The 19731-nt window shown below is 39.6% G+C and overlaps 1 protein-coding gene across 6 annotated transcripts in view; it reads right to left on the bottom strand.

Annotated features, from left to right (window-relative positions):
• ENOX2 (ecto-NOX disulfide-thiol exchanger 2) overlaps positions 1 to 602 on the bottom strand; it is a 300480-nt gene extending 299878 nt beyond the window's left edge. For 2 of the 6 annotated variants that reach the window (XM_081126177.1, XM_081126175.1), the window contains exon 1: positions 412 to 566. The gene's annotated coding sequence lies outside the window, so the exon portion shown is untranslated. Of the gene's footprint in view, positions 1 to 142; positions 197 to 411 lie in introns of those variants that run through there. The other 4 variants (XM_081126179.1, XM_081126171.1, XM_081126176.1 and 1 more) reach the window with 3 other exon arrangements.
• Positions 603 to 19731: the final 19129 nt, after the last annotated feature.

The raw sequence follows: 19731 nt of genomic DNA, 5'->3' as shown, positions 1-19731 counted from the left end.
TGTGCGCTGGGAGGGGGGTGCGCCCAAACCTGAAACCTAAATTGAGGGACTAGAGGAAAGAGATCACCCAACTCCTCCAAGCGGTAAGGAGAGTCCAGAGGCCACCCACGGAAGACTCTGGTCGAGAACCCTAACTTCATACCTCCGGGGGGAGGCACGAGGCGGGAGTGGGGGTCCGTGGAAGAAAAGCACGGAGGGCGAGCTGGAGAAAAAAGGAAGAGCGCCCTCAAGGGAACTGGCGCGAGAGCTCAGGGGCCCACCCCCGCCTCACAGGCCCTACGCCCCCTCCCTGGCAGAGGCGGAGCTGGGCGGAGTTGCGCGCGAGGGCACCGGCCCGGAAGCACCCTCCTCCCTAGGCTCCCTGTCCCACGGTCCCCAGCCACAGCCACTCAGTCTTTCTGCCTTTCTGACCTCCAGCTCCCCGGCTACCGGAGCGCTATTCCTTATACAGCCGCAGAAAATGGAGCCGGTGCGGCAGCTTCTGGGCGGGAAGTGTCCTCGCCGCGCCCCACGAGCCACGGAACTGTCTTCCGTCCTCGCCGCCTGGCGCCAGCCGGCTTAGGCTCGGCACTCGGGCCGGAGGCGGGACTCTCACCTACTGCGGCACGTCCTATTGGTTACTGGTCACCGGGGAAGCCGGAGCTCTCCAGTCCTTGTCCTCATGGGAAATGTAGTTTGAGATAGCTTGATCCAATATTGACTTCGGTGGAGGACTTCAGTGAAGACAGAGGATTGTGGGAGATGGAGTTGAGACACTAGTTTGTACACATACCCACAATTCCCACCACCACCACCCCGTTTTTGTGATTGTGCCCACCGTTCAGACAGAAAAGAGCATTCTGGGTATTGTAGTTTGGAGTGCACTGGCTAACGGAATCTCCCTTCTTGGGTTATGGGGTTGTGCTTGTGGGAGCAGATGAAGGTTCTAGATTTATTTTACTGTTGGTTAAGCTGTTAGCATTTAGGGGAAAGCACTTTATATTGTGATTTAAAATTTTCATTGTTTTGATTGAGTAACTTATTTAAAGGATCTGGAAAAAATGTGTATTTTGTTTCTAATTGGGAGTCATATTTTTCCTTAGAAATGGTGTCACACATAACAAGTATAAAAATGTGATTTAAGCCAGCACAGAAGAAGCCTGTTTAACCCATAATAAAGCCACACTGTTTCCATGAGGAACAGTGGCCACTATTTAGAACAGATAGATAATACAACTTGAATAATAAGAAATAACGACACTTCTTTAAGAAACTATTGTTCTTTTTAGTAAAGTCATGTTAAAAGAGGTGGACAAGGCATAGATGGTGACACCTAAGCACTTTTAAGTGATTTGAAGGTTGAGGAAAATGGTTGTTTATTTGGGCTAATTTCTCTTCTAACTGTAACCAAAGTTTCCACATCCATGAATTCAACCAACTGTGGATCAAATGTTTGAACAAAAATGTTACATACTGATTTCATTTTCTTTGGATGTAAACCCATAAATGATACTGCTAAATCAAATGGTAGTTCTACTTTTCATTTTTTGAGGAACCTCTATATTGTTTTCCATAGTGGCTACATCATTCTCCATACCCTCCAACAGTATATGAGTTCTGATTTCTCCACATCCTCATCAACACTTGTTATCTCTTGTGTTTTTGGTAATAGCCATTCTGACAGGTGTGAGGTGATTTCTCATTGTGGTTTTCATTTGCATTTCCTTGATGATTAATAATGTTGAGCATCTTTTCAAAAACCTGTTCGCCTTTTGTATATCTCTTTGGAGAAATGTCTATTCAGAGCCGTATGAATTTTATGATTATTTTTCTATTTCTGTTTAAAATGCCATTGGATTTTTATAGGGGTTGCATCAGATCTGTAGATCACTTTGGGTAGTATGTACATTTTATCAATATTGATTTTTTTCAATCCATAAACAAGGGATACCTTTCCACTTATTTGTGTCTGCTTTAATTTTTCATCAGTGTTTTATAGTTTTCAGAGTATATGTCTTTCACCTCCTTGGTTAAGTTTATTGCTATATATAGGGTGTCCCAAAAAATATATACCCACTTTGAATAATTATTAATTCCAATGGGTTACATCCAAAAAAAAAAAAAAAAAAGGAAACATCAATTGAGCTATCAGAAAAAGAGTGTGTATACATTTTGGGGGGACACCCTGTATTTTGTTATTTTGATACTATTGTATATGAGATGTTTTCTTAATTTTATTTTCAGATCATTGTTAATGTATAGAAATGGAACTAGTTTTTGTATCTCATTAAGCTCTTACCAGAATTTGGGGGTTACCAATGGCCAGGTTAAGGCTTATTATGAAGAAGGTTTTGGGGCTAAGAGTGTAAATATGTTTCTCAGATTGGCTGTTGACATTATAGGTCAGTCTACAAATAATGTTAGTGTGAGAATAGACAACACATAGGATCCAACCTGACTTCAGGTTTAGAGACTCAGGCTGGAATCAGGGGCTTGGCCTCAGACTGTTGCCAGGGTTTGAGTTCAGAGTGTTCATGTTCTATTGTCGGTTTGGGACTTAGACTCTGGCTAGTGTAGCAAGCATTCTGGTATCAGTAGTAGAGTTCAATCTGTGCTAATTTTTAGTACCCTTACTGTGCCCAGTGTCATGCATACATCTGTCCCCAATTTAGGGCTAGGTTTGTGGCCAGACTGATTGCTCAACCTCAGTATGCTAGAACTTAGTCTATGGCCAATGATATAGTGAACTTTGTTTACAGGTTTAAGACTCATTCCATGACAAAGGTTATTACTTAGTCTTAGCCTATTGTTAGGTCTAATAATATGAGCAGGATTTTGATTCAGCCCTGTAGTGTCAGGAATTATTTTTTATCCAGGCTTAGGAGTTAGTCTTCAGGTCTCACATTCTGGGAAGTATTTACAGTCTTCTTCCCAGGGCAGTATTCAAATTGTGGCCAAGAATAGGGCTCAGATATTGGTGAGTTGCATCTGTTCTCAGGGTTAAAGTTAAATTTCTTGCGAGATATCATGTAAAGAATATGAAAAGTATTTCTTTTGTTTTATCCTTAATTCATATTCAGGGTTTGGGTTCAGTCTTTGTCCAGTGTTGAACAGTTCAGTTTCTGGTACTGAGAATCTGTCTGTGGCTAGGGTTAAGGATTCAGTCTGGGGCTAGCAGTTAATGAGAGAGTTCAGTGTATCTCAGAGATTCAGGATCAGTCATTGGTCACATTGGTGGATCAGTTTTATTTTTAGGTTGTAAGCTCAGGTTGGAAGTTAGGCTTACGGGTGCAGTTTGTGATGAGAGTTAGAAATTCAGTCTGTGGCCAGAGACTTAGTTTGTAAACAGTTTAGAAGTGATAAGATTTACCGGCCAAATCCTTAGCCAGTGATGGGGCTCAGTGTGTACCAGGTTCAGTGAATTATTCTGTGGTCAGATTTATGAAGCCAGTACCTGGCCAGGTTTAGAACTTGGTCTTTGAACAGAGTTAAGTCTCAGCCTGTGGCTATGAGCAGAATTAGGGCATATGCTGTGGTCAGAATACATCCTCAAATTAGTAGATGATTTGGTTTCACTTCTTGGCCAGGATTAAGGCACAGTCTTTGGCCAAGTTTGTATTTCAGTCTCTGTACATATTCTGGTCTCTGTATGAGGCCAAGTTTAGTAATCATTTGGCTGCCAATTTTGGGATCATTTTCTGGTTAGTGCTAAGTCTGTGGAAATTGTAGCTGGGTTGGTTTCCAAGATCAGATCTCAGATTATTACTGAGTTAGAGACTGTCTGTGGTCAGGGTTTAGAGCTCAGTCAGTATCTATGCTGAGCATTCATTTTGTGGTCAGTGTAAGATATTTAGTATACCCAGAGTTAGATCAGTCTTTAGCTTAGCCTTGAGTCTCAGCCTGGGACAGGTTTAGGGGCTATGTCTGATGATATGTTTGATCTCGGTATCATGAATTAAGGGCTTATTAATGGACATAATAAGGCTTCAGCAGGATATCAGGGTTAGAGACTCAGTCTGGGACCAGTCATAAGTATTTCCTCTTTGACCAGACATAGGCAGTAAGTACGAGACTATACCCAGGAACTGAATTTAATCAGGGTTAAAGCCTTGGAGTAGGGCCAGAAAGAGGCTCAGTTTATTTATTTATTTTTATTTTTAAAAATATATATCTTTATTGATTTCAGAGAGAGGAAGGGAGGGGAAGAGAGATGAGAGAGAGAGAGAGAGAGAGAGAGGGAGGGAGGGAGGGAGGGAAAGCATCAATGATGAAAGTAATTGATGGGGTGCCTCCTGCATGCCCCCGACTGGGGATGGAGCCCACAATCCCGGCACGTGCCCTGACCAGGAATTGAACCTCGATGTCCTGGATCCTAGGTTGACAATCAACTGCTGAGCCATGCCTGGCGAGGTGAGGCTCAGTTTATAGATAAAATTAAGGTCTCCATCTGGGGTCAGGGTTAAGCGCTCAGTCTGAAATTAAGGTTAAGTCTCTAATTCCAGAGTTAGGTGCTCAGGCTACATCTTGGGTTAGGTGTTTGGTTGGTGACCAGGGTTAAACACAGGTACTGTGTTCAGTGTTGGCAGCTTGTCTATGACCAGACTTAAGAGACCTGCTGCTCAGCCTGTGATCAGTGATAGTGGTTTATTAATTATATTTGAATAAAATTGTCCCCAAATGGTTAAAATAAAGAGGATTCCTACAAACAAAATAACAGTCATAATGCAGGGGAGGAACAATGAAAAGAGGCTTATTACTGAATAAGGGAAAGCAATGTGCTTGATGTCTCAGACTTTTATGCTTAGGAGGGGTAGGGCAAGCCTAAGAGACTGTGGGAAAGAAAGAACTGGTGAATAGGGAGCCGATACCTCATAGAAATAGGTACGTGCTTCTTGAAGGAGAAAAACTTGTACAAGTTGTGTAGGTGGAAATAGTGCAAATTGGAAAAATTTTCAAAGGATGAAACTCGCGTTTTAAAAACTCTTCCATCACATTCTTTGTGCCCATAATGGGCTTTCCTGACACCCTTTCTAAAGCATTCCTCTACACTGCGCTGATCTCCATCATATCATATGTTGAATAAATATTTGTAGAACACATACATGCATGTTTGTTTCCACTTATGTTCTCCCATTGAATCTTCATGACAGTCCTTTATGATAAGTGTTCTTATCACCATTATACAAATGAGGAAACCAGTTAAGGTAATTAAGTGGCTTGAAAGGGTCACATAGCTAGTAAATGCAGAGCCAGGTTTCAAATTCCGTTTTACCTGGCTGCAATCTTCTATGCTCTTTTCATGCCACCACTGGCCTATATTAAGTGTGTGAGATTTATGCTTCATCTTCACCTCTAAGCTATAAACTCTGTCCTATTTAATTCTCAGGACAACCCTGTGAAGTGTTTTTTTTTTGTGTGTGTGTGTGTGTGTGTGTGTGTGTTTTATTATCATCCCCTTTTTACATTTGAGGAAACATGTTGAGAAAGGGTAAGTGATTTTTCTCAAAGTTATACAGCTACTAAGTAGCAGAGCTGAGATTATAATCTAAATATGTCTGCTTCTCAACTGAAGTTTTTTTCTGGTTTATCATGCTGCCTCAGAATGCCTCAGCTTCCAAGAATGACATTTGATGGGCATTTTGGACTTTGGTGCAGGATGATATAGGGAAGGATTTAGTGGTAGAGATATGTTAGGCCTCCACTATGCCATTCACTACAGTGATTTGAATCTGTGAGGGACTGAGAGTACACAGAATGAGGTATACCATGAGCTCCATGGGGGTGCAGTAGCTGTATGTCATCCCTCCGTGAGAATCACTGAGTGTAAAATGAGAATTAATGGTGATGTGTTGTGCATATGAAAGGTATAGGGGTGTAAGAAAGGTGAATGATTTTTGAAGTAGGCCTCCAATTTTTTTTCTGTGCTCAAGGACCAGACCTCCTAACAGTATTTCTAAAGGAACTTACAGCCAACTTTCCATCATTTCCACAGTCTTCTCGTGACTTTGTTTATCTACATTGTATCAGGCATCCACATCTCCTAGGAGGGATTGATTATGTTTATGCCTTCAGTATGGCTGAGTAAGCTCTTACTGGATCTACAGGACTCCATCAAGTACACTGACATATTCATAATGGGAGTCTTAGAAATAGAAAAGAGAGAGAAAGGGAAAGAAAGAGTATTTGAGGAAATAATGGTCAAAACTTTCCTAATTTGATGAAATATGTGAATTATATATCCAAGAATTCAACAAACTCCAAGTAAAATAAAATGAAAGACCCACTTTTGTTTTTCAGCTTTATTGATGTATAATTGACAAAATTGTAAGATATTTAAAATGTACAATGTGGTGATTTGATATACATATACATTATGAAATGATTTTCCTCATTGAATTAACATATCCATCACCTCACGTTTACCTTTTTTTTTCGGTGAGAACATTTAAGTTCTACTCTCTTAACAAATTTCATTTATACAATCCAATGTATTTTTCAATGCTATTGTTAACACATATTCTTTGGTTATAATATAGTACCCTTCCTCCAGATAAAATCTGGAGCATGAACTCAATACATTAAATGAGCAAATCAGGGCTGCTCTGCTTGCCTTTTACTTCCTGATGCCACCTATTATTAACACTTGGCCTTGGTGTATGCAATGCTGCTATCCCAAAGTCACATTCTCCTAGAAATAAACAATTATTGAGTCACAGAAAACAGTGCATGATGACACAATGTGGTGGGGTTAGGAAATAATCACTCAGGCCAGGGAAGCTGCTGCAGAGTCCAACGGCTAAAGCTACTGCAAGGAAGGAAGGGGGGAAATGGGAATAGGGAGAAGGTCCTAGCTCTCTTGCTGGTGTTAAATGTTGCTCACTCTGACACCTTTCTACTCATTTGTCACCAGCCCCTTTGCTACTCATTGATTTTAGCTAAAAGTGGGGGTTAATCACAGATCTTACGTGTCAGAAAGAACTCAGGATAAATAGAAACCTGGAGTCAATGAAGTGACGGAGAACTAGGAACAAGTTTCCTAAAGCACCCTGTCTGAGGGCTTCGGTGTGACCAAGGACTGGTAATAATAAGATAATTATAGTACTACAATTATATCAATTAAAAATAGCACTTTCTGCCCAGCCAGTGTGGCTCAGTTGGTTGAGTGTCGTCCATGCACCAGGAGGTTGCCAGTTCGATTCCCGGTCAGGGCACGTGCCTGGTAGGAAGTGTGCAGAAGAAAGCCAATCAATGATTTTTTTCCATCAATGTTTCTTTCTCCCTCTCCCTTCCTCTCTCTGAAATCAATAAAAACATATTTTTAAAAAGATAGCAGTTTCTACATGCCATGTGTTGTTAGAAGTGCTTTACAAGGAGTAACTTTTTTCCAATTATAATGGAATTATAATAACTATTATTTTCCTGATTTTACAGTTGTGGAAACTGAAGCACAGTAAGTACTGTCCACCTCTTTTTCTCAGAGCTCTTTTTCCTTCTTAATTGTCTCCTTCCATCCTCAACTTCACTAGTGATCTGCCTTATCGTTGGATAACATTTTATTCCAATAATATTCTAGTGTATAAGGGGAAGTGCTCATAGTCTAGAATTTTGAGGACTAGAGTCAAGACACCTTGCAAATCTAACCACCCAGAGCTAACTAATCTTCCCTTTTGCCCCTTCCATCCTCAGAGAAATGTCCTCAATGGGGCATTTTCCAGGAAGTACCAGAGAGTGACTTCGGGGAAACAGAGAGGTTAGAAGTGCAGGTGGAGTGGCTGTCTCTCAGCCAAAGGGATTAAGAGGATTTAGACATTTTGAAAGTGTGTCAGGAGACATTTTTTCTTAAAAGAAAGGCTTTCTCTTGGGGGAGGGGGTGTGGGTGGTGTGGAGGGAGTCAATGGGGGAAAAAAGAGGGACATTTGTAATACTTTCAACAAATAAAGATAAATTTTTAAAAAGAAAAAATAGGTCTCCTGGTCCAAATGCTGGAAAGGAGGGGTGGGGGAAGGTAGAAATACATGAATGAAAAGTATGGGAAGGGCTGTTCCCTGACTTAAGGGCTAAGACGGCCCATGCATTGTGGTTTTGGGCAGCCTTTAAACAAACAAAAAACAAAACCTCTCTTCTCATAAGAAAGACTTGTTTGGTTCTGGAGGAAGCCCCCTTAGAATCCAAAATCCTCTGGGAAGTTTTGCTCAGAGCTCAAGGGCTTCCCACATTCTCTGGTGCCATCTGGTGGAAAACAGTAAGTAATGAACAGGATACAGGAAATTGGGCAGTTAAGTTTGGAGGGGAAGAATGACTAATAATGCTGTAGTAGACAGGCACTTTGGGGGTCCAGGACACCCTCAGGATAATTGGGTGCCCAGTGAGGCTGGTGAGACACGGGAATGGAGTTGAGGAGCTCCTGGCCTACAGACCCGACTGCATCAAAAGGCGCTTACCACACGCTGGGACCAAGCTAAGAATTTCACACGTGTTTTAAAATTTTAATCCTTACAGCTACCTTTTGCAGTACCCCTATTTTGTAGACAAGTGAAGTGAGGCTCAGAAAGGTTAAGTAACTCACAGAACTAGTTAGAGGCAAAGACAGTGTTCAAGTTTTCAATCGTGATGTCATAAATTGTACCAACTTTTAAGGGTAATTATATGATGTAAAATTAGAAAAACCATGGAAGAGCTTAAGTACTTCGTGTTTGGGTCAGATAGGCTCTGGTGCCAGATGTGGGGAAGGGAAGGAATAATATCATACATACCACCTGCTCTACCATCTTTACCTTGAAATATGAGGAAACCAAACAGAATTTGATCCGGAATTCCCCCACCCACCCTCTCAATCAATAAGCACATTTTAGGCACCTGCTGTATCCAGGGCATTTTTTCCCCCTAGGAGCTCTGGTATGCTGGCATTATTTGTTTCTCCCCTCTTACACACATTCCAGGTCTTTTAAAGACCTCAGGTCAATGAGTGTGTCCGTGTGTCTTTCAGAAAACACTGTCTCATAGGGAACAAAAGACCAAAAGCAGATGTCATCTATACTGATCAGGAAATTAGGGAATATCTTGGTAAACAAACAAACAAATGGAAAATAGGGAATCAGCAAGCACTAAGCACCTGCTATATGCTGAGTGCTTAACTGCAGAATCTTAGCTAACCCTACCAACTTCTGTGAGGCAGGTTCTGTAACTATCCCCTTTTAAAAATGAGGATAACTAAGGTTCAGGGAGGTTAGGCAAATTTTCCATATTCACACACTAATCAGTGGGAGAGCTCTGTATGACTATAAAATCTATGTTCCTTTAGAATAAAGGGGTGTCTTTTTTTATTATAGAAAATTTCAATCAAATGAAAAGTGGAGATAATAGTGTAATGAAATCCATTTTACCCATTATCCAGTTTCAGTAATCATTACCCCATGCTCAATCTTATTTCATCTATACTCCCATCTCCGCTCTCCCACTAAACTGGATTTTTAAAAGTAAATTCCATACATAATGGCATTTTTTAAAATTTTATTTTTGTTTAAAATATTACAGATGTCCCTTTTTCTCCTCAATGACCCATTCCACCCTGTCCCACCCCCCTCCCCAGTCCCTCTCCCCACCATTGTCCCTGTCCTTGGGTTGTATATATATGCATATAAATTCTTTGGTTACTCTCTCCCCCTCCACCCACCCGCCCTCCTCCATCCCTCTGACATTCATCAGTCTCATCTATGCTTCTATGTCATTGAATCTATTTTACCCACAAAATTTTCAGGATGCACCTCTAAAAGGTATGGATTTTTAACAAAACATACTGTTCTCACACCTGCAAAATTAGTATTAATTTCTTCATGTGAGCAAATACACATTTTGTTTTCAAAATTTCCCTGTCATTTCATGTCATTTATAATTTTTTCTGTGTTTTTTTTCTTGTTTATTGAGATGTAACTTATAGATGGTAAGAATGCACAAATTTTAAGTGTACACCTTGATAAATTTTTACACTCATATACATCTGCATCACCAAAGCATATTCCGAAGTCATTGCCTTAAATTTATACTTCAGCCAGCAATGTATGAGAGTTCAAGTTGTTTCACAGACTCACTAACCAGTACTTTTAATTTTGAGCCATTCTGTTTGGGAAGGGGACAGGGTAAATGTATCTCTTTTTTTTGTTGATTAATTTGAGAGAGATATATATTTGTTGTTCTGCTCATTTATGGATTCATTAGTTGCCTCTTCTTTGTGCCCTGACCAGAGATCAAACCCGAAACCTTGGCGCATCGGGAGGATGCTCCAACCAACCGAGCTACCCAGCCAGGGCCTAAAGGTATCTCCTTGTTGCTTTGTTTCTTTGATAAATAATGTTGAGAGCATCTTTTTCCATGTCCATTTTGTATGTCCATTATTAAAAAGCTTTGGTTTGTCAATCTTTTAAAATTGATACTTAGGAATTCTTTATATGTTCCGAATATTTGTCGGAATCTATACATATCTTCTCCCAATAGGCTGACCCTTTTGCTCTTTTTATTTTTATCTTGTATCTTGATTAAAGATATTCTTAGCTTTAATGAAGTCTAATTTATCAGTCTGCCCTTTTTTTGGTTAGTGTTTTTTTGTGCCATATTTAAGAAAAATTTGTCTCCCTGAATGTAATAAAAATTATTCTATATCTTTTCTAGAATTAATGTTTGTATATGATGTTAGGTAGCAGTGAAGGTTAATTTTTCCATGTGGATATTCACTTGGTCCAGCATTATCTTTTCATCACTCAGCAGTAATAATGCCTCTGTCAACAAAGCGTTACCGAATATAGAGTTTTTTCTTGGCTTCCTATTCTATTTCACTGACTTGTTTATCTGTGGTTTCACTAATAACACACTGTTTAGTTACTATAGCATTATATTAATTATCACTATGTATTAGTGTAAGTACTCTAGCTTGGTGGTGGTGGTTGAGGTGGTGATTCTTTCTCTCCTTCTTTGTCTCCTCCCTTCTCTTTCTCTTTCTCCTTTATTATTTTGGGTATTCTAGGTTCTTTAACTTTTCATATACATTTTAGAATTAGATTGCCAACTTCCAAAAACCTGCTGGAATTTTAAATGCTATTATATTGAATGTGTGATCAAACTGGGAAAAATTGAGATCAAAATTACTTTCCCATTCATAAACCTGGGACATTATTACATTCATTTAGGTGTTCTTTAGTTTCTATTGACAGTATTTTATAGTTTTTATGACACAATCTTATAAAAGATTTTGCTAAAATTTACCCCTAAGTGTGTTATGTTTAGGTGCTATTATAAGTGGACTTTTTTTCTTAACATTGTTTTCTATTTTTTCATTGCTATGATACAGAAATACAATTGATAATTATGATTATGCAATTAATAATTGCACAATCAAACTAAGAGTGGAGGAAATTAGTATGATAAGGGGAAAATTACAGTCATTGAAAGAGAATGATGCCTTGGCTCATTAGAGGAAATTCTCCTTTGACACAAAGATTGCTACTTGAGAAACTGTCACTGTAGAAATTATAACTATAAATATGTATATATATACATATATATATATATATATTTAAATTCAGAATATGTTTTTCCACTAGCTATCAACAACAACAACAATTGTTACAGGGAATTTGATGTTGTCCTGACACCACTTATTCTTTTACCAGGTTTCTATCTATTATCCATTTCATTTTCATAACTACCCATACAGATGTGTATGTCAGGGATTATCTTCCCTATGTGAGAGATGAGAATGTTCTGAGGGGTGAAATGACTTATTCCAGATCACTCAGGTGTCCAGTGAAAATACTTTACATTCTTAACCCAGTGTTCTTTCTATGACACCAGAAATAGTATAGTAACAATTAAATAAGGCCTACTCAAACCCTCTAGTGAAATTCCAAAGTTTAATCACCACACAAAATGCTGTGATCACTCTAAACTCAACAGTCTACTAAAAGGTACTAGGGATAGAGAAGAGAGAGCTGATAATAATCAGGTAGACCAACAAGATAATTTAATTGCTGTATTAGTTAACTGTTGTTGCATAAGGAATTACTCTAAAACTTAGTGACTTAAAACAACAAATATCTATTATTCCATATACTTTCTGAGGGATGGTAATCCAGCAGTGACTTTGCTGGATAGTTCTGGCTCAGGATCTTTTATGAGGTTGCAGTAAAGTTGTTAATGATGGATTGTGAATCTGCTACCAAGCTCACACATGTGTTTGTGGGAAGGCCTCAGTTCCTCTCTAGCTGTTGGCCAGAGGCCTCTATGTTTTGACATGCTACCTGGACTTCTCCATGGGGCTATTTCACATGGCAACTAGTTTCCTTTTCTCAGAGTGAATGATCCAAGAGAGATGAGAGGAGAAGTGAGTGAGAGTGCCCAAGATGAAAGATGAAATCTTTTATATCCTAATTGCAGAAGTGACATACACTTTCGCCTTACCACACAGACCAACCCTGGTGTGAATACCCTGAGGTGGGGATCATTGGAAGGCCACTTTGGAGGCTGGCTACCATAATACCTAATATTAAGAGAGAGTTTTACCATGTGCCAGACACCATGCTGAACACTTTGTATTAACTCATTTAATCCTCACAGCAACACTGTAAGGTAGATACTATTATTATTCCTTTTTACAGATGAAAAAACTGAAACTCAGAGTGGTTAAATAAATTGCCCAAAGTCACAAAACTAGGAAGTGGTAGAACCAGGATCCAAACCCAGGCAATTTGGCACTATAACACTAAGCAATATTGCTTCTGTGTTCAGCTATTGGTGTTATGAGGAAATGAAATAAGATAATGTGATAAAGTGACTGGAATGGGGATCAGCCAGGACTTTTTTATTTTAGATTGCCTCTCCAGACTGAGCAACCTTACCACCCTCTATGTTACTAATTGGCTTAGAAATATTGCAGCCTCTCTGTAGAGGTGATATTTAAACTGTGACCTAAATGGTGAGTGGAGAGCTGGCCTCATAAAGAACTGGTAAAAGTGCACTTCAGACCAAAGGAATATAATGTGCAAAGACCTCAAGGCATGCAAGAGCTTAGTGTTTTCAAGGAACGTAAAGAAATCAGTGTGACTTGCGTATATGAAGCAAGAAGGGGTGTTAGTTAGCTCTTAGATGGTTTAGGAGTTAAGTAGAGGGCACATTGTCCAATTATCTCAGAAACCCTGTAAAGTAAGCATTGAGACCCATTCTATTTCTAAAATTTTATCATTTTAAAAATGATTTTTATGTGGAATTATACAGTATATAACCTTTTGGGATTGTCTTTTTAAAATACTCAGCATAATTTTGTAAGTTGTGTTTATCAAAAGCTCATTCCTTTTATTGCTAACTAGTATTCCATGGTGTATTAGTTTTCTAGGGCTGTCATAACAAAGTACCACAAACTTTGTGGCTTAAAGCAATAGGAACTTATTGTCTCACAGTTTCAGAAGCTAGAAGTCCAATATTGAGATAATGGCAGGATCATGATCCCTATGAGACTCTGTTTTAGTAGAGGCCTTCCTTTTCTCTTCCTAGCTTCTGGTGGTGGCCAGCTATCCTTGGCTTTCAGTGCATCAGTCCCATATCTACCTCCATCATCACATGGCTGTCTTTATATCATCTTCCTTCTGTGTATGTATTTCTCTGTATCCAAATTTCCCCCTTTTTATTTTATTAAGGGGAGGAGATCAGAATGGTGTAGAGTCTCTGGGTCCGAGAGGTCTGAAGGACAGCAGTGGCTTGGGAGCTTTATAGCCCAGGAATTTATCTTATCTATGGCTAGCAGATGTTGGGTGCAGTTATGTGGGGTGTGCAAAGTAAGCAGGCTCCAAATGGCTTTTGAGCTAACTGGTTCTGGCCTGCTTTGAAGAAGTAAACAACATAGGGCCAATATACTGAAGCCATCTTTGGCTCATTTATATAACATGAGGTCATAGAGGAACTTTATATTTAACATATTGAAGAACTACAGGACTGTTTTCCAGAGTATACCATTTTCCATTCCCATCAGCAATGTATGAGTGACCCAGTATCTCTGTGTCTTTGTCAGCATTTAGTGTTGTCATGATTTTTTATTTTAGCCATTCTGCCAGGTGTGAAGAGATTTTTCATTGTAGTTTTATTTGCATTTCCCTAATGGCTAGTGGTGTTGAATTTCCTTTCATGTACTTATTTACTATTGATGTATCTTCCTCAGTGACATCTCTGTTCATGTATTTTGCCCATTTTGCAATTGGATTTTTTTAAATGGTTGAGTTTTTAGAGTTATTTATATACTCAAAATATTTGTCCTTTGTTGGATATGTGTCTTGCAAATATTTCCTTCTACCCTTAATAGAAGATGGCAAAGATAATAACTATGTCAGCCACCAGGATACTCGCAGCATCTTGGTATTGGCGTCATCAAGGAAAACACAATATGGTCAAGCACTGGATGGAACAACAGTTTGCTTACACAGACAAGAGAGAGCAAGATCAGTTTCAATAGTGGGCATTGGTCCTGGCAACCACAGCAGGGCAATTGGCCTCCATCAACCCCCCATATCCCCAAATGGTGTTTCTGCTTGACATCCATGATTCATTTTGAATATTTTTTTAAATAAGATGTGAGGTTTATTGAGCTTCTCTCACTGTTTTTTTGGTGGTGTTTTTGTTGTTGTTGTTGTTTTTGTATGTACCTATGAAAGTCCATTGTCTTCAGCACCATTTGTTGAAAAGTTTATCCTTCCTCCATTGAAACATTTTGGCAATTTTGTAAAAAATCAGTTGGACATATTTGGCAGCATCTATTTCTGACTTCTCTATTCAGTTCCATTGATCTGTGTATATATCCCTCTGCCAATATCACAGTCACGATTATTGTAGCTATATAGTAAGTTTTAATGGAGTGGAGTAATTCCCCCTTCTCCTTTGTTTTTCTTTGTTAATATGGTTTTAGCTATGCTAGGGCTTGCATCTTTTCATATAAACTTTATAATAAGCTCACCTAAGTCTAAAAAAAAAATGTTACATGGGTTTTTATAGGAATTGTATTTAATCTATTAATTATTTTGGGTAGAACTGACATTTTTACTATGTTAAGTCTTCTAATACACGAACACAGTGTATCTCTCTATTTACTTAGGTCTTTTAAAATTTTGTTCCAGCCCTGGCTGGGTGGCTCAGTTGATTAGAGCATCACCTCGTATACAGGAATGTTGTGGATTCGATTCCCAGTCAGGGCAAATACATAGGTTGTGGGTTTGATTCCCAGTCAGGGCACATACGGAAGGCAAGTGATGGATGTTTCTCTCTCACATCTCTCTCTCTCTCTCTCTCTCTCTCTCTCTTTTTACCTCTTCTTCTTCTCCTTTTTCTTCTCTCTAAAATCAATAAACATATCCTTGGGTGAGGAGAAAAAATTGTTTCATTAGCATTCTGTTATTTTCAGCTTCCTGCGCAAATGTTAAGTGCATAAAAATGTATTTCATTTTCTTTGAAGTGAATGTCAATAGTATTGTGTTTTTAATTTCAGTTTCTACATGTTTATTTTTAATATTTAGAAATGCAATTGATTTTTGTGTGTTGGTCTTGTATCTGGTAACTACTGAAATACTTATTAGTTCTAGGGGTTTTAAAAATAGGTTTTCTTGAATTTCCTACTTAGAACATTATGTCATCTGCAAATAGGGACAATTTTATTTCTTCTTTTCTAATATGTTGGCCTTTTATTCCTTTTGCTTTCCTTAATGCAGTGCCTACAGCTTTCAATATTATGTTAGATAGGAAGTGGTGAGAATACATATCCTTGCCTTGTTCTTGACCTTAGAGGGAAGCATTCAGTCCTCCATCATAAGTATAATATTAGCTGTAGTTTATAAATGGTCTTTAGTACAGGCTCATATTATGTTAACAGATTTACCATGTTCATGAATTAGAAAACTATGATTGGAAGAGTCAATGTAGTAAATGTCAATTCTTCCCCAAATGATCTATAATTCCTCTCTATTCCCAATTTTCTAAGAGTTGTTGCCATGAATGGGTACAAGTTTTGTCAAATGTTTTTATGCATTAATTGATATAACATGATTTTTCTTCAGCCTATTGATATAGTGAGTTATATTATTTAAATTGCAAATATTGAACTAGCCTTGCATGCCTGGAATAAATTCCACTTGGCATTGGTGTATAATTCTGTTTTGTTTTTTCCTCCCACATTTGTAGATTCAGTTTACTAGTATTGAGGATTTTTGCATGTAAGTTCATCAGAGATATTGTTCTTTAATTTTGCTTTTTTTTACTGGCTTTGCCTGTTTTTTGTTATCAGGGTAATACTGGCTTCATAAAATGACTTGTATTGGGTTCCTCCCTCTTCTATTTTTTGGAAGAGGTTGTGTAAAATCAGTGTTAATTCAGTAGGAGATTTTTTTTTTTCTGGGAGGTTTTCAATCATGAATTCATTTTTTTTTTTTTTGGTAAACGTAGGTGTATTCAGATTGCTTGTTTCAGCTTGGCTGAGTTTTGATGGTTTGTGTTTTTTGAGGAGTTGGTCCATTTCACCTAAGTTGTCAAATTTATGTATATAGAGTTCTTTGTAGTATTCCCTTATTCTTTGTTGATATTTGCAGGGACTGCATTGATATCCACTGTTTTATTTCTGATATTGGTAATTTGTGTTTTTTCTTATTTTATTTGTCAGTGTTGTCAATGGTTTGTCCCTTTTATTGGTCTTTTTCAAAGAATCAGCTTTTTGTTTCGTTAATTTTCTCTGTTGTTTGTTTTCAATTTCACTGGTTTATGTACTTGCCTTTATTGTTTACTTCCATTTCCTTGCTTTGAATTTATTTTACTCTTCTAGTTTCTTGAGATAGGAAGTTAGATTGTTGATTTGAGATTTTTAAAAAGTTCTAATGTAAGCAGTTTGTGTTAGAAATTTCTTTCTCAGCTCTGCTTTAGCTGCTTACCACAAATTTTATATATTGTATTTTCATTTTAATTTAGTTTAATAAATTTTTAATTTTCCTTTAGAATTCCTTTTTAACCCATGCATTATTTAGAAGAGTGTTATTTAGTTCCCAAGTGTTCATGTATTTACTTGTTATCTTTCTGTCTTGATTGCATTCTGGTCAGTGAACATACTCTATGATTTCAATTCTTTTAAATTTATTGAAGCTTGTTTTATGTACCAGGATATGATCTATCTTGGCAAATGTTTCATAGGCTCTTGAATAAATGTGTACTCTGCTGTCATTGAGTGAACTGTTCTACACATGTAGATTAGAATCTGTTGGTTTACTGTGTTTGTTAGATCTTTGATATTCTTGACGATTTTCTGTCTAATAATTTTACCAGTTGTTGAGAGGAGAGTGTTAAAGTCCTCAACTATAATTAAGAGTTTGTCTATTCCTTTGCTCATTCTGCCCATTTTGTTTCATTTATTTTGAGGTTTTGTATTTTGGTGCATCTAGGCTGATGCTTTTAAATCCTAAGGTAGATCATGCTTTGCCTCTGCTTCAAAGCCTCATAAGGATTCCTTATTTCATTCAGAACTTTAATCTATAGTTCTGAATATCTATGGTAGTCTGTAGAGTTCTATGAGATCTGGCTCCTGGTTACCTCTAACTTAATTTCCCACTATTCTCTCACTCACTTATGCTGCTCCAGACACACTGGCCTCTTTGATGTTCCTTCAGCAGAACAAATGTGCTGCTTTCTCAGGGCCTTTACACTAACTCTTCACTCTGCTCGGAATGCTCCTCTGACTTGGAATGGGGGTTTGGGGTACAGTTAAGGCAAGACTTGTTAGCTTTATACATCAGGGAAGGCAAGGCCTAGAGAAGGTAAGTGCCAATAAGGAAGAGCATATTACTGGTAGAGCAAGGGTGTTATGGAGAATGTGAGTGTGAAGAAGAGCAGTAAGGAAAGGTGAATATAGAGAGATAAACAGCAGCAGCTCTGGTTTTACATATAGGAAGAACTGACACTGCAAATTCCCTCATTAAACAATTTTACCCCAACAGCCTGACACTGAGTCTGAAATTCTAGTAGTGTACTTCTTTGAAATAAGTATAAAATCTTGTATAACTTAGAGCTTTAAAAATTATTTGACAACAAAGATCGCGGCATAGGTAACAGCTACATCCCCGCCTCCGCAACCACATCAAAATTACAACTAAAATACAGAACCACCATCACTCAGAGCCTCCTGAAATCTGGCTGCACAGAAGCCCCACAACCAGGGAACTGAAGGAGCATCGAGACCGGGAGGAGGGGTGGAGACGCAGGCAGGTCGGGGCTGAATCACGGAGACGCGGCTGGCCGCGGGCCCACACCCGGTGCCGCGGGGAAACCTGGGAGGGAATCTCGGCGGTGGGGATTTCCCGGAGGAGGGAGGGGTCCCAGCCCCACAGCAGGCCCCCAGCCCAGGGCTTCAGGGCTGGAAAGAGACGTCCCCACAACTCCGGGCTGTGAAACCAGCGGGGACTGTCTCTGAGGGTCGTGGAAGCTGGGGGAGCCCCAGCAGCTCCTCTTAAAGGGCCCGCACACAGACTCACTTGGACGTGATCCCTCTGAGCCCAGCGCTGGGCAGCAGCCTGAAAGGACCTGGGACACTCTGGGAGGAACTAACCTGCCTGAAGTCGGGCGACCGGTGGAGGGCAGCTTTCTCCCAGGTAGAAGAGCTGGCAGAGGCCATTGCTCCTTTGGCGAAGCCTCCCCACACACAGCCAGCAGGCAGGCACTATATTTGAATCACCAGCACCTGACCCACACCGTTGGCCCCGACCCGTGATTCCCGGAGGCCCCTCCCCTCCCCACCTGTAGGCTCATCCAGGCCATTTCCAGGGGCTTTTCTGTGCAAGTGGCCTCTTGAGCCTTATGCTTAGGACTTTCCTAAAATCTCTCAAACAAGTAGCAGTGGGCCCCATACAGCTTGAAAAGCGGCCCCAGACCTGGCACTAGCGGCAGCCTGCATTGGCTCATAGCTTGGCCTCTCCTGGACAACGCAAAGCCCAGCACAAGTAGCAGCCAACTACGGTTTGCTGTGTAGCTCAGGCTGGGTGGCCCTGGGCACGACACTGGCACATGCTGACTTTGCACCTCCTGGGAGGCCCCAGAGACAGTGCATCTGGTGCTCAGACTCGACCATGCTGGATTACAACCCTACCACATCCATGAGGGACACACTCAAGGGGTGCACTTGGTGAACACCAGAGCTCCACTGAAGTAAATCCTGCCCCATAGGGGTGTCTCCAGCACAGCAGCTCTTTGGCTGTAGTTGCAGCTGGTTCTCACAGCTGATTGGCCTGGGGGTCAGTTCCTCCCAGGGACACCAACAGCAACCAAGGCTCAACTACAACAGCACAGTGCACACAGCCCACACAGGGGAGCACCTAGAAGGCCCAGCTCAGGTGACTGGGGAGGCTGAGCCACTGGACCCTACAGGACACCTATTACACAGCCACTTTACAAATTTCAGGAGACATAACAGCTCTACCTAATACACAGAAACAAACACAGAAGCAGCAAAAATGTGGAGGCAAAGAAACATGTCAAAAAGGAAAGAACAGGAAAAATCTCTAGAAGAGGAACTAAATGAAATAGATCCAAGCAAGCTAACAGATACAGAGTTCAGAATTTTGTTTATAAGGATGTTTAAGCAGACTATTAGGGAAATAACTGAGAAAATCAATAACATAATAAAGTACCAATTTGAAATGAAGGCTACAGGAACTGAAATGAAGAATAATTTACAGGGAATCAACAGTAGAG

The sequence above is a fragment of the Miniopterus schreibersii genome (assembly GCF_964146895.1).
Source record: "Miniopterus schreibersii genome assembly, chromosome: X".
In the NCBI taxonomy this organism is placed as follows: domain Eukaryota; kingdom Metazoa; phylum Chordata; class Mammalia; order Chiroptera; family Miniopteridae; genus Miniopterus; species Miniopterus schreibersii.
This window is presented reverse-complemented; position numbering and strand designations above follow the sequence as displayed.